At 38.3% G+C, this 15,282-nt stretch overlaps 1 long non-coding RNA gene across 1 annotated transcript in view; it reads left to right on the top strand.

Annotated features, from left to right (window-relative positions):
* LOC144284273 (uncharacterized) overlaps positions 1-14,198 on the top strand; it is a 38,428-nt gene extending 24,230 nt beyond the window's left edge. Inside the window, exons 6-10 of the long non-coding RNA XR_013352628.1 lie at positions 140-267; positions 10,558-10,771; positions 11,293-11,531; positions 11,816-12,243; positions 13,996-14,198. This is a non-coding gene — a long non-coding RNA (uncharacterized LOC144284273). The remainder of the gene's footprint in view (positions 1-139; positions 268-10,557; positions 10,772-11,292; positions 11,532-11,815; positions 12,244-13,995) is intronic.
* Positions 14,199-15,282: the final 1,084 nt, after the last annotated feature.

Here is a 15,282-nt window from a genome sequence, read left to right as displayed (position 1 = left end):
ATTAGCAGCAGAGTGTGCCTTATCCAGTTTACCCGGACCCTGAAGCAAAAAGCTTAACTTCATGGCGAACCGTCTCAGGCAACTGGAAGAGACACAACTAAGACACGGGTTCCCTGATACATTCCTGTTTTCTTTCCAGAATGTGATGTGACCTCAGGCCGTTGGATAAGAGAGATCACTTGTTCTTCATTTGAGCCAAGGCAGTCGTTCATAAACCTACTTTTAAATGAAAATTCAACAGGGCTAAGATACAAATATCACTTCAAGGTATTTTGTTATAGGCTTTTCCCTAATACTCTATCAATTTTTAAGTGTATTTCTCTGCCATTGAAAAATGAACGCACAAGACCATGAAAGCTCAGTGTTTAGGTGTTTAGGTAGGCTATGGAGGAGTAATGCTTTGGGAACCTTTTTGCTCTTTTATACCCAGCTTTTTTTTTTTTAAGATTTTATTTATTTATTCATGAGAGACACAGAGAGAGAGGCAGAGACACAGGCAGAGGGAGAAGCAGACTCCCTGCAGGGAGCCCAGTTTGAGACTCGATTCCAGGACCCTGGGATCAGGACCTGAGCCAAAGGCAGACGCTCAACTACTGAGCCACCCAGGTGCCCTTTGCACACATTTTATACATATTTCTATGTAACTCCATCTGCTTAGGAAACAGGACCTGAACAAGATCTAAGTTTGGTAAGTGTGTGACAGTGAAAGAGAAAGTGTGCACTCATGAATGCCTCCAAATTAAGTTTCAGTTTAAGGAATAAAATAGAGAAACTGCAATAATACTGTTTGCTAGACAAAATTGGGGCCAAGTTTTAGGCATTTTATTAGCTCAGTAGAGTTTTCTGAAAACACCTTTAAAGGGCTCCCCACCAAAATATAATAAATGAGAATGATAACTAGATTTTCCGCAGACTCATCTCAATTTTTATAGAAAAGAAAGGAAGGGATCCCTGTGTGGCTTGGTGGTTTGGCGTCTGCCTTCGGCCCAGGGCGTGATCCTGGAGACCCGGGATCAAGTCCCACGTCGGGCTCTCTGCATGGAGCCTGCTTCTCCCTCTGCCTGTGTCTCTGCCTCTGTCTCTGTGTGTCTCTCATGAATAAATAAATTAAATCTTAAAAAAAAAGAGAGAGAGAGAGAGAGAGAGAGAGAGAGAGAGAGGAATATGCAGTTCAATTTAGGCAAAGTAGGTGGCAAAAAATTTCAAATTTCCAACTACTCATAAATGTGATCAGTGTATATAATATACAATTAATTTGCCTAAGGAAGGACAAAAAAAAATGTCAGTGATGGAAAAAAAAAAGAAAGAGAGAATTTAATGATGAATTTTTGCCTAAGAAAACCCACCCAACTCATCTTTTTTTCTTTTCTTTGCTGTTACTAGAATGAGTTCTTATTCTGTCAAAAAAAGAAAAAAAAAAAAAAAGGAAAAACCCTCAAGGTACTAAATATTTTCTTTTGTGTTTAATATAACATCATGGATAAGCACTCCATACACATACAAATTAATAATTGTTTTATTTTAGCTCTGGTTACATTAAAATTTCCAGTAATAAAAGATATTCTGAGATTACCAGTTTGAGAGCATCCATGAGCAAGTATTATCTTGAATCCTGAGAAAATAATGTATCAGACATGTCAAATATTCCATAACAGCTTGGGAAACCACAACATTACATTTTATCCAAAACCACCTTTTAAAGAAAGGCTTCAAATGAACTTTGGAAACATGCTGATGATTCAGGAAGAAATGGGTCTTGTTAAACCCCAGTGGATTTGCCAAATATATGAGCAGCCATTTTGTTCTGTTTCATCTCATGTGGCTTTGCTCAATTTTTTAGAGGAACAAAAAATTAGAACTTTGGACTTCTTTTATATGTAATAGTGATTTTATGTATATGTAGTGTGACTATTGAGATTTCAATTTGTTTTGGAGACAGTTCAAACAAATTTGAAATTTTTAATTTTTCTTTCTTTGTTGGCCAAAGGTACTATAGCTGTGAATGCAACTTTGGGAAGAGAAGAGGGCAACTGGCTTTCTTGCCTTCTTGAGGAGGCCTGAACTGGCCCCAGCACCCAATAGGTAGCTCACAAAATTGCTAGAAGTGGAAATCCAGTATTGACTCTAAGCCTCCAACACCGTGATGCCTCAGAACAGACGTATGAGTTACACAGCTACAATCACTGCCACCAAACTTCAGATACATTGAGTTTACTCTCAAATGAAATGAGTTTGCTGCCTCCCTCCAATGTGCCAATGTCAAATTTATATCAGAATCATGACTATATAACGTTTACCCTGAAAGCCAAATGCCTCTCTCCCAAACCCTATCCTTATTCCCACAAGCAAAATGGAGTGTGTATGAACCTGTTTGCTTAAGATCTTCAGTTCCTCTGTAAAGTCTCATGCAGGTCATGCCTGTGATTGTGCTAATAAGTTTGAGAAAGAAAAAAACTTAAGACTAGAACTACCTTATGATCTGACAATCACACTACTGGATATTTATGCAAAAATATACAAAAGCACTAATTCAAAGGGATATATGCACCCCTCTGTTTATTGCAGCATTATTCACAATAGCCAAACTATGGAAGTGGCCCAAGTGTCCATCCATAGATGAATGGATAAAAATGACATGATATATATAGGGGTGTGTGTGTGTGTGTGTGTGTGTGTGTGTATGTGTGTATGACGGAATATTATTCAGCTACAAAATGGAATGAAATCTTGCCATCTGCAACAGTATGAATGGAGCTAGAGTATAATGCTAACTGAAATAAAAAAAAAAAAGAGAGAGAGAGAGGAATATACCAGAGAAGAAAAATACCATATGACTTCACTCATGTGGAATTTAAGAAACAAAGCAAGCAAAGAGAGAAAAAGAGAGAGAGAGAGAGAGAGAGAGAAACAAACCAAGAAACAGAGCCTTCATTACAAAGAACAAATTAGTGGTTACTGGGGGGTTTGGGATGGGGAGATAGAGGATGGAGATTAAAGCGTGCACTCACAATAATGAGCACCAAGTAATGTACAGAATTGTTGAGTCACTATATTGTACACCTGAAATTAATATAACACTGCATGTTAACTCTACTAGAATTTAAAAAAAAAATAAAAAAATAGAAAAAAGAACTTTGAGAAAGTTTTCTGTTTTCTATTTGAGGAAGCAAGACAGTGGGCAAATTCCCTTAAGTTAGCAAAAGTACTTAAATTGAGCTGGGTAGCCAGAAAATGTGACGAAGAACAATAATTGGCTAATTATAGTGTGTTTTTAACTTATTTATTTTTGAATTCACGTGCAATTGTAAAAAATAACACAAACATATCCTATGTACCCTTCACCAGTTTTCTCTAAAAGTATACACTACATCACAACCAGGATACTGATCCTGATACAGTGGGGATACAGAACATTTCCATCACCATAAGGATTCCTCATTTTACCCTACTTCCCTATGGTTCCTGTCATCCCCCCTTTCCCTCGTCCATACATAACCCCTGGCAATGACTAATCCATTCTTCATTTTTCTGATTTGCCATTTTAAGAAAGTTAGCTACATAGAATCATTTAGCATATAACCTGTCAGGACTGGCTTTTTCCATTCTGGATCATTCTTTAGAGACACATACAAGTTTTCGAGCATTATTGGTTCAATCCTTTTCATTGCTCAGGGGTCTTCCATGGTGTGAATGTACTATGGTGCGTTTAACCACCTAGTCACTGAAGGACATCTGGGCCACTTCCACTTTTGGACTATTAGAGTAAAACCGCAATGAACATTGCTGTACAGGGTTTTGGTGTGAACATAAGTTTTCATTTCTCTGAGGTAAGTGCTCTGAAGTCCAATAGCTAGGTTGTATGTAGTTCACATATTTTGTGTTTAAAGGAGATGCCAAATTGTTTTCCAGAATGGCTGTCCTATTTTACATTCCACACAACAGTGTATAAGTGATTCAGTCTCTCTATATCTTTTCTAGTATTTGGTGTTGTCATATTTTTTTCGTCTAAGCCATTCTGATAGGTGGGTAGTGTCACTTCATTGTAATGGCAAATGATATGAACATCTTTGCAAGTACTTCTTTGCCATTCATGTCTATTTGTCAGTGTCTTCATGTGTTTTGCCCATTTTCTAATGGAATTGATTGTGATTTTTTTTCTGTTGAGGGTCCTTTATATACTGTAGATAGGAATCCTTTGTCAGATATATGGTTTGCAGATATTTACTATCTTTGGCTTCTCTTTCAATTCTCTTCATGTTGCTTTCATGGAGCAATTTTGATGAAGTTAAATTTATTAAATTTGCCTTGTATGGATTTCATTTTGGGTTCCAAAGTTAAGAATTCTTTGCCTAGCCTTAGATCCCAAAGATTTTATCCCCTTTTATTTCTAAAAGTTTTATAATTTTATCTTTTCCGCTTAGTCCTTATTTTGAATTGATTTTTCCATAGGTGTGAAGTTTAGATAATCATTCTTTTGTCTATGAATTGTCCAATTGCTCCACCACCATTTATTGACAATTCTTTTCCTCTTCTCTTGAACTACTTTTGTATCTTTGTCAGAAGTCAGTTGGCTTATTAGTCTAGGTCTATTTCTGGTATCTCTATTCTGTTCCATTGTTCTGTGTATCTGGGGTTCCACCAATAAACAGTCTTGATTACTATAACTTCATAATATGCCTTGAAATTGGGTAGCATTGTTCCATCTAGTTTATTCTTTATAGCTTTTTCTATATTTAAAATGTTTTCAACTATTTCAACTATTATTTGCTCAAGTTCTTTTCAGTACCCCTCCCCTTTCTTCTGTCCTTCCAAAACTTCTAAGACACAAATGTTAGCTATTTTCTTATAGTTTCTAGAATCTCTTACACTCTGTTCATGTTTTTTTAACACCATTTTCTGTTTTTTTTTCAGATTTGATAATTTCTCATGTTCTGTCTTCTAGTTCACTGATTCCTACTCCCTATTGTCTCTATTCTGCTCTTAATCCCACCTACTGAACTTTAAATTTCATTTTTTATGTTGTTTAATTCTACAACTTCCATTTGGTTCTTCTTCATATCTCCTATTTGCTGATACTTTGTACTTTGTGCTGAAGCTCTCTCTTTTTTAAAAATGTCAAGTATGCTCATACTTGTTCAGTGAAGCATTTTTACAGTAGCTGTGCTAAGTATTAGACTATTCTAACATTTCTACCATCTCAATATTGGTATGTACTGGTTGTCTTTTTTTAAATGAAATTTTAATTTTCCCAGATCTTGTTGTGACAAGAGATTTTCAGTCAAAAGCTGAACAATTTGTGTATTCTGTTATGCGACTTGGGATCTTATTTAAACCTTGTGTGTTACCTTGTTTCCTCTGATGTAGCTTCAGCGGGCAAAGTGGGGACTATTACCTTGTTACTGCCAGATTGGACTATTGGACTAGAAATCCAGGCTCTCCACTTGGCATCTTTTGGCAATAGGGCCCATGGTGGGGATGGGAGGGTGCAGGTATTCCTTGTTATTCCTCTAGGTCTCTATTGATAGCACCCTGAATGAAAGAAGTAGAAATTCCTTCCTTACTGCTCCCCATTTTCCTCCCATTGACATTATGGAATGATGACTCATTGCCCCTGGGCTGGGTTCACTGAGATCACCTCTGCAGGCAGTGGGAGTTAATGCTCAGAGATAGGATCAGAAGCTATGGATCCTCCATCAAAGCCACAGATACTGTCGAGAGGGTATGCCTCATTATCACCTGGCAGAAATAAAAGTCGCAGCTCCTAACTTGGCCTTCTCTGACACCACTCCAGCAGGTGGTTTGGGGGATCTCATTACAGTCTGAGGAGAGTGGTGGGGTACACTACCCCCTCTACCTTTATTGGCCAGAGTTGGAGGGGGACCGCAACTTTTTCTGTGATAAAGGTTTTTTGCTAGGTGGTCCCTTTCCTGGTCCTTTGACTAGAGAGAAGAGGCTTTCATTGAGGTGTTACTGCTGTTTTGTCTGTACCTGTTAGTGGCTCTAGATTGCCAACTTTTTCATCTCCAGGCCTGGGATATAGGAGGCTAAACAAAAACCCAAGGAAGACACTCCTGTGTTAATCCTTGGGCCCCAAGGTTTCTAGTTAGTCTTCCCTCTTTTCTCTACCTTTCCAAGTTTGTTTTGTGTATATGGGCTGTGATTTTTAGTTGTCCTTAAAGAGAAAAATAGGGAGAAGATCTACTTATTTCCAGAGGTGAAATCCTATGGTGTGGTTTTTAAGTGGTGCTGTTTCAAAGGCATAAGCAGAAAACTTCACATTATTAGTGATTTTATAACACAGTCTAAGCCTCAACTTTAAACTACTATTGAAAAATTTACATGAGAAAGCACAATTGAAAATACTAGCACATAGTATTCTTGTGATCAAAAGCATGCTAAACATATGTAGTAATTCGATATGTTACTGTATTTCCAAGTACCTAAAATTTACTTGAAGAGCAGAACACTGTGGGCAGACTACTCCAAAATAATGATTCTCTCTCATCCTTTTTGATGGGAAAGGAGAAAGTCATATGATATGAGGAAACCTTCTGCATCACCCACCTGAACTGAATGACTTTTCCCACAGTTTTTTTAGTTTGTGATTATCATTATAATCAGACTCTGTCAACCCAGTTATTAAGGTAAAGGTCATCTGGAGAACTGTCCTTAGGGAATGAAAATGCTGAGCTGTGCACTGAGACTCAAACAAATACTTGTATTTCAGATGAGAAAACAACTTTCCATGTATTTTTACTTGGGAAGTTATCACATCATAAAATCACATTTTAAGTTATCACATATCTTTTCACTTCTTCCAAGTGGTGAAAAGAGCAATTCATTGTATAGGCTCTGGAATTTAGTATATGAAGTCTGAAAAGGGGTGGTCTAAAGGTAACATTTTGTGCCATTTGTACTTGAGGCCAAGACTCTGAATAAAAAACTCACTATAGAGTCAATCATATGGTTGTTTCTAATTATCTTGATTTTAATTTTACTTAAGCATAGTCCCTTAGTATAGAATACACTATAAATAAAAACACAGCAATACGTTAAAGAGCAAACTAAGAACAGAAATGGGAAAGGATAGTATCAAAGGAGCTCAAGCATTTTCTAAAAATATGACTTAGAATCTAACTTGGTCAAGAATGTGTATGCTTTCAAGTACATAGTTTCAACAAGAAACAGGATGTTCTCATGCTTTTTTGTTGCTTGCAGTCACAAATCTAATTGTAAGAAAAATTCCACTCTGAAGACATTTTATATTAATTGATTTGTACCTTTTTATAGTATATTGATATTTCAAGGTTATTCACAGAGGTGACAAATGCTTAGAAATAAATTTAATCAAGTTGGTAAAAGACCTGTACCCTCAAAACTTTAAAACACTGACCAAAGAAACTAAAGAAGACATAAATGAATGAAAACATATCCTGTGTTCATTGATTGGAAGAATTGTTAAAATATCCATACCACGCAGTGCGGACGCGGGCAGCAGTGTCAGAAATGTATAATAAACCACCGTGGTCCCGCCAAAAAAAAAAATATATATATATATCCATACCACCCAAAACCATCTATAGATTCGATGCAATTTGGATCAAGATTATGATGTCACTTTTCATAGAAATAGAAAAAAAACCTTAAGTGTATATGGAACCACAAAAGAACGCAAGGCACCAAAATAATCTTGAGAAATAACAAAGCCAGAGGCCTCACACTTCCTGATTTCAAACTGTACTGCAAAGCTGCAGTAATGAAAACAAGACAACTGGCATAAAAACAAAGACCAATGGAACAGAATATAGAGCCCAGAAATAACCCCGTGTATATATGGCCAACTAATGCTCAATGGAGAAAAGATAGTTTCTTCAGTAAATGGTGTTTGGAAAACCAGACAGTCACATATAAAAGAGTGATACTGGGCCACTCTCTTTACATCATATAAATTATCTTGAGATAGACTGAAGGTTTAATGCAAGATCTGGAATTGTCAAACTCCTAGATGAAAACAGGAATTAGCTCCTTGACACTGGTCTTGGCAATGAGTTTTTGGATATAACCCCAAAAGCACAAGCAACAAAACCAAAAATAAACATGCAGGACTGCATAGTCTAAACACTTTACACAAAGGAAACAATTCAGACAATGGAAAAGGAAAATATTTGTTATGGTGTATCTGATAAAAGGTTAATATTCAGAATATAAAAGAAACCCATACAACTCAGTAACAAAAACCAAATAATCTTATTTAAAAAATGGGTGAAGGACCTGAAGAGAGATTTTTTTCAAAGACAGAGAGCCAACTGGAGCACAAAAAAGATGCTCAACATCACTAATCATCAGGGATGTGCCGATCAAAACCACAATGTGGTATCATCTTACTCCTGATAAAAGGACTATTAGGAGGAGATAAACACTAGTGAGGATATGGAGAACAGGGAAACATTATACACTATTGCTGGGAATGTAAATTGGTAAACCACTATGGAAAACAGTATGGATGATTCTCAGAAAATTAAAAATAGAACTACCATATGATCCAGCAGTTCCACTTCTGTATTTATGTATGTGTGTGTGTGTGTATATATGTATATATATACATATATATGAATATATATATATACCCAAAAGGAATAAAATCGTCTCAAAGAAATATCTGCACCTCAATGTTCATTGCAGTATTTTTTATAATAGCTAAGACATGGAAACCGTGTAACTGTCCAATGATGGATCAGTGGATAAAGATATATACATACACAATGGGATATTGTTCAGTCATAGAAAAGAAGGAAACCTTGCATTTGCAACAACATGGATGAATCTTCAGGACATTAGTCTAAGTCAAACAAGTCAGACAGAGAAAGACAAATAGTACATGATCTCCAATGTGGAATCTAAAAATGAATTCACAGAAATCAAAGAGACTGGTGGTTGCTGGAGGTGGAAGACATGGGTGTAGGCCAACAAAGAGTACAAAATTCCAGCTGTAAAATAAGTTCTGGAGGTGTAATGTAGATCATAGTGACTTTATACTTGAATGTTGCTAAGAGACTGAGTCTTAAAAGTTTTTGCCATTAAAAAAAAAAAAAAGAAAAGGAGAGGATGTGTTAACTTACTGTGAGAATAATTTCACAATATGTATATATCCATCATCTCATTGTACACATTAAATGATGTTATATATCAATTATATATCTCAGTAAAGCTAGGAAAAACTTGCTTCAAAAGATTTATATTTCTTGGATGACTCTCGCTCTTTCCAACTCTGTATCCAACCCCAGTATTCGTGCAGATTTAATACTCTGTCTTCTCAATTCCTTGAACTTGTCTACAACAAATGTTTATTACTAAATGAATAATGAATATCATACTCCATCCCATTCATCTTCTCACTCCCACTGTCGTATCCTTGGCTGTATCATTAAACATGCCCATCGTCCTTAGATAATCTCAAGTTAATGTATCCTGCTCTGAGATCCTTCCAGTTTATTTCCCCCAGAATTCTGAATACAGTTTCAGCTCCTTATCCATTAACCCAGTCACCTTCTATCATGAAAGATTATGTCCATTCTGACCATTTAAATTTCCTAGTCCATAGTTATAATCAATCGATACAAGTATGTCACAAAAGTGGAATTTTACAATTAGATTCATAACTACAAATAAGAAATAGTTATGATCAACCCCTTGTCCCTCATTACATTCTCTTGATAAAATTCCACTCCTGCTTAACCCCAATGATCTGTTCTGCATCCGTACACAAGTACCTCTGCTTCCTAGACGACTATTTTATACCTTCTCCTCCATCTTCAAACCTCTACAACTCCCAGCCTTCTGCTACCCATGCATTCATCAGCTTCTGTTTTCTTATATGGAACTTAATGCCTTTTAGGTCTTTGAACCTATTTAGATTTGCCTCAAGGGTTGAACTTCTTAGGCTGAACTTCTTAGGCTGCATGATTCCAGAAATTGTACTGTATTGTACTTAACTCATGCATTAGGTCAGGTTCTACAGAGTTTGAGGTGAAGATTTGTGGGAAGTTTATTGGAGAGTGCTCTCAGAATGGCAGCTATGAGGGAACGAGGGAAGCAGGACTGGTGTGTGATACTTTTGCAAGAAAAATTCAACCAACACCAAGGCAGCTGTGGAGCAGAAATGGTCCTACAGATTAAGGCAAGAGGGCTACGTCCTATGACTCTCTACTGATCAGCTGTTACCTGCAGAATGCCTCCAAGAAAGAAGTATACACGGGGCCAGGCAGCTTCCTTCAGCCAAGGCCAATTCCTGGGGAGGGACCCAATGTGAGTTATCAGCAGCCAACTCTGATTCCTGCAGCTTCTGGGGGAATGAATGTCAGTGTTCCAGCATCTGGGCCTTCCAGCACAGGCTCTACTCCAGCATGCTGTGGTCTAACCAAATTCATTTACTTCCTAGAGTAAGTTCACCCCATCTTTTTTTTTTTTTTTATCAGTCCTGCAGGATTCCACATATTGCAGGTAATTTATTTATTATTATTATTTTTAAAATATTTTATTTATTTATTCATTTGACAGAGAGAGAGAGAGGTAGAGACACAGGCAGAGGGAGAAGCAGGTTCCATGCAGGGAGCTCGACGTGGGACTCGATCCCGGGTCTCCAGGGTCATGCCCTGGGCCAAAGGCAGGTGCTTAACCCCTGAGCCACCTGGGCTGCCCAGTTCACCCCATCTTGGAAGAGTTTATCCTGGAATCTGATTGGTCTTTGTTGGGGGAAAACCAACAGGGGAAGGTGAGTTGAACAAGCTTCAGCCCCTTTTACTGTATGTAGGGCCACTACAGACACCCCCTTACCCCATCTCATTCTGTACTACTCATTGTAGATTCTCTCACCCTGGACTGGCATCCACACTCAACTAGGTGGCTTATCTGGTAGGGTGTCCCAAATCTCATGCTTAGGGGAATTCTGCTTCTGAATTCCGTAACTTGCTTGGGTGGGAGTATAGCACTTCTCCATCTACAATCACAATCGGTCAAGGAAGTGACCATGAAAGGCGCCTAGGTGGTATAGCAGCAGCCTTAATTCGTCCCGGTGAACAGGCTCAAGTGCCTGGCCAGGCTGGTGACTCCTCTCTGTGCCTGCTTATCTCTGCCATGGAAGTGCAAAGGTCACCATACAACAGTCATAAACAATCTTATGAAAGCTTATACTTGGGCTTTCAATGACTTTGGGATGAGTGCAGCCAAGGAGATGCTTGGTCACACTTCTACTTAAACTGGAGATGAATATCGTTTCTCATTTTCTTTCTCCAGCCATCCATGGACCTCAAGAGCAGCCATCCAAGTCCACTGTTGTTACAATCACTCCTCACCCCTGTTTCAAACACCTGTGATACTGCCCTGCTCCAGCCACCAGTGCAGAGCCTTCCACCACATTCCATCACACCTCGCCAGCAGGCAGCCGCAGTAACTGCAGGTCTACACAGGCCTGATTCCATGAGTACTTCGCCTACCAACTGGATGGAGTAGTCCCTGCCCACATCCCGTTAGTGGTGGGTAATCAAGTTCCTAGGCTTGTATTGCAGTCTGATGCTTCCTGGCTCACCCTATCTCTTGAGAAGTGTGCCTTCAGTCAAGAGACTGTGTGCCTCTCTCATGTCCTCTCCATTTGGGAAGATCAAGTTAGTAGCTTGAAACCTTCTGAGATGGGAGTATTTATACCATGGAGGTTGACTAATGCTACAAATTAAGGTGTTCCCCACCCCACCCACCCACCCACCCACCCAGAAAGCCAGTTGCTAAACATTTGCCAACCCACCACTGGTTTTGTCTTCAGTCCACTTCTGGCACCAACTCTTCTTCAGTTGGAGGCCTGAGAAAGACTTTGAAATGGAGATTTGTCTGCATGAAGTCTACTGGGGAACTGAAAGCAATGCCTGTGAGGCAGTGAAGAAGGAAGAAAGACTGGCCACCGGGGAAGTGAAAACATAACGCGGTCTTGTCAAAGGTCTCGGACAATCCCTGGAGTTCCAGAGTTGGGACTGTTCCCCAAAGTGACCCAGAATTGAAACAGCAAATCAGGCCTTTCTATGTCTCTCCTGACGAGTCCAAGATGCCAGCCATCCCCAGCTGCGTGTGTCACTTTGGGTGAGGCAGTTACTTCCTGGGGAGGAATTCAGCCGTGAACCCTAAGTGGCCAAAAAGAATTCCTGCAACACACCGGGGATTGAGTGTTTGGGCCCTAACAGTGGGCTGTGAACAACTGTGAGTTCCTTCTCTACCAGTAAATATTTATCTCACTGTCTTTCTTAGGTACATCATGTACTACACAAACCTACTTTTCCTATTATAAAATTCTCCAAAGAATTTTCTTATAGATAGTATTTGCATACCCTGGTATTTTAATAGGGAAATTCCTAAGAAATATGTTTTTTTAAAGGATTTTATTTATTTATTCATGAGAGAGGCAGAGGCACAGGCAGAGGGAGAAGCAGGGGGGAGCCTGATGCAGGACTCGATCCCAGGACCCCTCACACCCTGAGCCAAAGGCAGACATTCAACTGCTGAGCCACCCAGGCATCCCAGAAATATGGTTTTTCAATGGGCTGGACTTACTGATGGTTTCATCAGCCAGCACTTCACTGACACTCGTTTTTAGTATTTGCAAATATGACAGATGAAAAATGTATTCAAGTTTAGTTAAACTGGCACTTGTTAATAATGCAATTGGACATATCACACATATCCAATGACTATATTTCTAAAACTGTCAACTGTCCTATTCTCATTTTTTTCACTGATTTTTTTTTACTTATTGAATTGAAAGAGCTTTTGAAAATATATATGTATTTATTTAAATTCAATTTGCCAACATATAGTATAACACCCAGTGCTCATCCCATCACATGCCCTCCTCAGTGCCCGTCACCCAGTTTCCCCAACCCCCCGCCTGTCACCCAGTTACCCCATTCCCCTACTCTCCTCCACTTCCTCAACCCTTTGTTTCCCAGAATTGGGAGTCTCTCATGGCTTCTTTTCCTAATTTCCCCACTCAGCTTCCCTCCTTTCCCTTAGGGTTCCTTACACTATTTCTTATATTCTCTGTATGAGTGAAACCATACAATGATTGTCATTCTCCGATTGACTTACTTTACTCAGCATAATACCCTCCAGTTCCATCCAGGTTGAAGCAAATGGTGGATATTTGTCATTTCTAATGGCCGAGTAATATTCCATTGTATACATAAACCACATCTTCTTTATCCATCATCTTTCGATGGACACCAACGCTTGTTTCACAGTTTGGCTATTGGGGACATTGTTGTTATAAACAATGGGGTGCAGGTATCCTGTGAAAGGGCTTTTAAAAATATAATTAGGGGGTGCCCAGGCCTCTCAGACAGTTAAGCATCTGCCTCCCACTCAGGTTGTGATCCTAGGCTCCCTGCTCATCAGGGAGCTGCTTCTCCCTCTTCCTCTGGTCCTGCTCATTCTCATTCTCATTCTCTTTCTCTCTCAAATAAATAAATAAAATCTTTAAAAATGTTTTTTAAATAATAAAAATACAATTAGAATTGTAGCCCCATTTATTGTTTCACATTTAGAATATTTTCTCCATTTTTAAATACATACATTTTTGGCTACTAAGAAGTTGTTTTACTACATAACCAACATTTGTGGTATTTTTTCTAATGGTTCTCACCTTGTCATGACACTTGAAAATACATGCACGACTTTTGAGCATGTATAATGATCAGTATATAGGAGACCTTCAACAAATATTATCAGTTGAGTGATATGGAAAAGGACTCTAAGAAAGAAGCAGGCTGAATTATGTAAAATTGGGCATAAAACTAAATCATGAAAGCAAAGATAATTGACGAAAGAAGTCTATAAACCTTCATCTTTAAAATGTCTGGTATCGTCTATATTAAAGATCATCCTGTGAGGGGCATCCTGGCTCATTAACTAGTTTTTTTGTTGTTATACTTTTTCTTTCTTTCTTTCTTTTTTAAGACTTTATTTATTCATGAGACACCAAGAGAGAGAAGCAGAGACACAGGCAGAGGAAGATGCAGGCTCCCTGTGAAGAACCTGATGCGGGACTCGATCCTGGGACTCTGGGGTCACGCCCAGAGCTGAAGGCAGACGCTCAACTGCTGAGCCACCCAGGGGTCCCTCCATTAAGTAGTTTTTAAGTATTAAATATTTCATTGCCATTAACTAGCATAGATTCATTTATAAATTATATTACCATCTATTTATTAAATTGAAATGAATTAGTGGATACTGTTTTGAATTAATGATTCCTTAAGATCAATCTCTTTGGGATTTTCCTCATTCTCTTAGCTTTTTATTATTTTCATTTCTCTCCATGTCTCAACCGCTATATATTCACTGAAGGCAAGAATTAGATCTTAATCAGTTTCTTACAGCTCCTGAGTAATTTAACCAAGTATCTTCTTGCTCATTACAATTATCACCGTTGATGAAGCTAAATTTTTTGTTATTGGTAAAATGTAGGCACCATTTTAAGCATCTTCGATTATAATTTATATAATCTTTATAATAACACTACAAAGTTCGTATGCTATTACTTATATTTATCATATGAAGAAACTGGAGAACAGAAAAGTGAAGTAATTTGCCAAAGGTCATATATTTGTGCGCTGGAGAAAACAGTCTGACCCAGGCGGTCTTACTCCTAACCTCACATTTGGAAGAAATTATATATTTAAATTATTCACGACAATAATATTGCATCACATATATTTAATAGGCCAAGAATGTGCATTGCTATATTGCAATGAGTACCTGTAGCATTTGATGTAATTGGACGAGGGCTTATTTTCACGATAAAATTAAAGTTTGACAACACTGGGTTTCAGGATATTTTAATTTACCTGTATTTTCTAAATATTCTAGAATATCCTTAACTAATGCAATAATAGAAAAAAGAATACGATAACATTTGGTTTGGAGTGAAAAAGGAGAAAAATGTCACATTCACTAACTGACCAAATCAGCTAATAGTCTGAATGGGAAAGGAGTGGTGAGACCCTTCTCCTAGCCCTATTCTCCTGTTGTTCCTCTCCTCAAAGAGCAGCTTAAAAGAGGGGCCCCTGGGTGGCTCAGTGGTTGAGCACCTGCCTTCAGCTGCGTGATCCCAGAATCCCTGCATCCAGCCCCCTGCAGCGAGCCTGCTTCTCCCTCTGCCTGTCTCTGCCTCTCTCTGTGTCTGTGTCTCTCATGAATAAATAAATAAATAACATCTAAAAAAATAAAAATAAAAAAGAACTTAAA

This window comes from Canis aureus, chromosome 15 (assembly GCF_053574225.1).
Source record: "Canis aureus isolate CA01 chromosome 15, VMU_Caureus_v.1.0, whole genome shotgun sequence".
NCBI classification, from domain to species: domain Eukaryota; kingdom Metazoa; phylum Chordata; class Mammalia; order Carnivora; family Canidae; genus Canis; species Canis aureus.
Note: the sequence above shows the minus strand (reverse complement) of the source record. Positions and strands in the feature narration are given on the sequence as shown.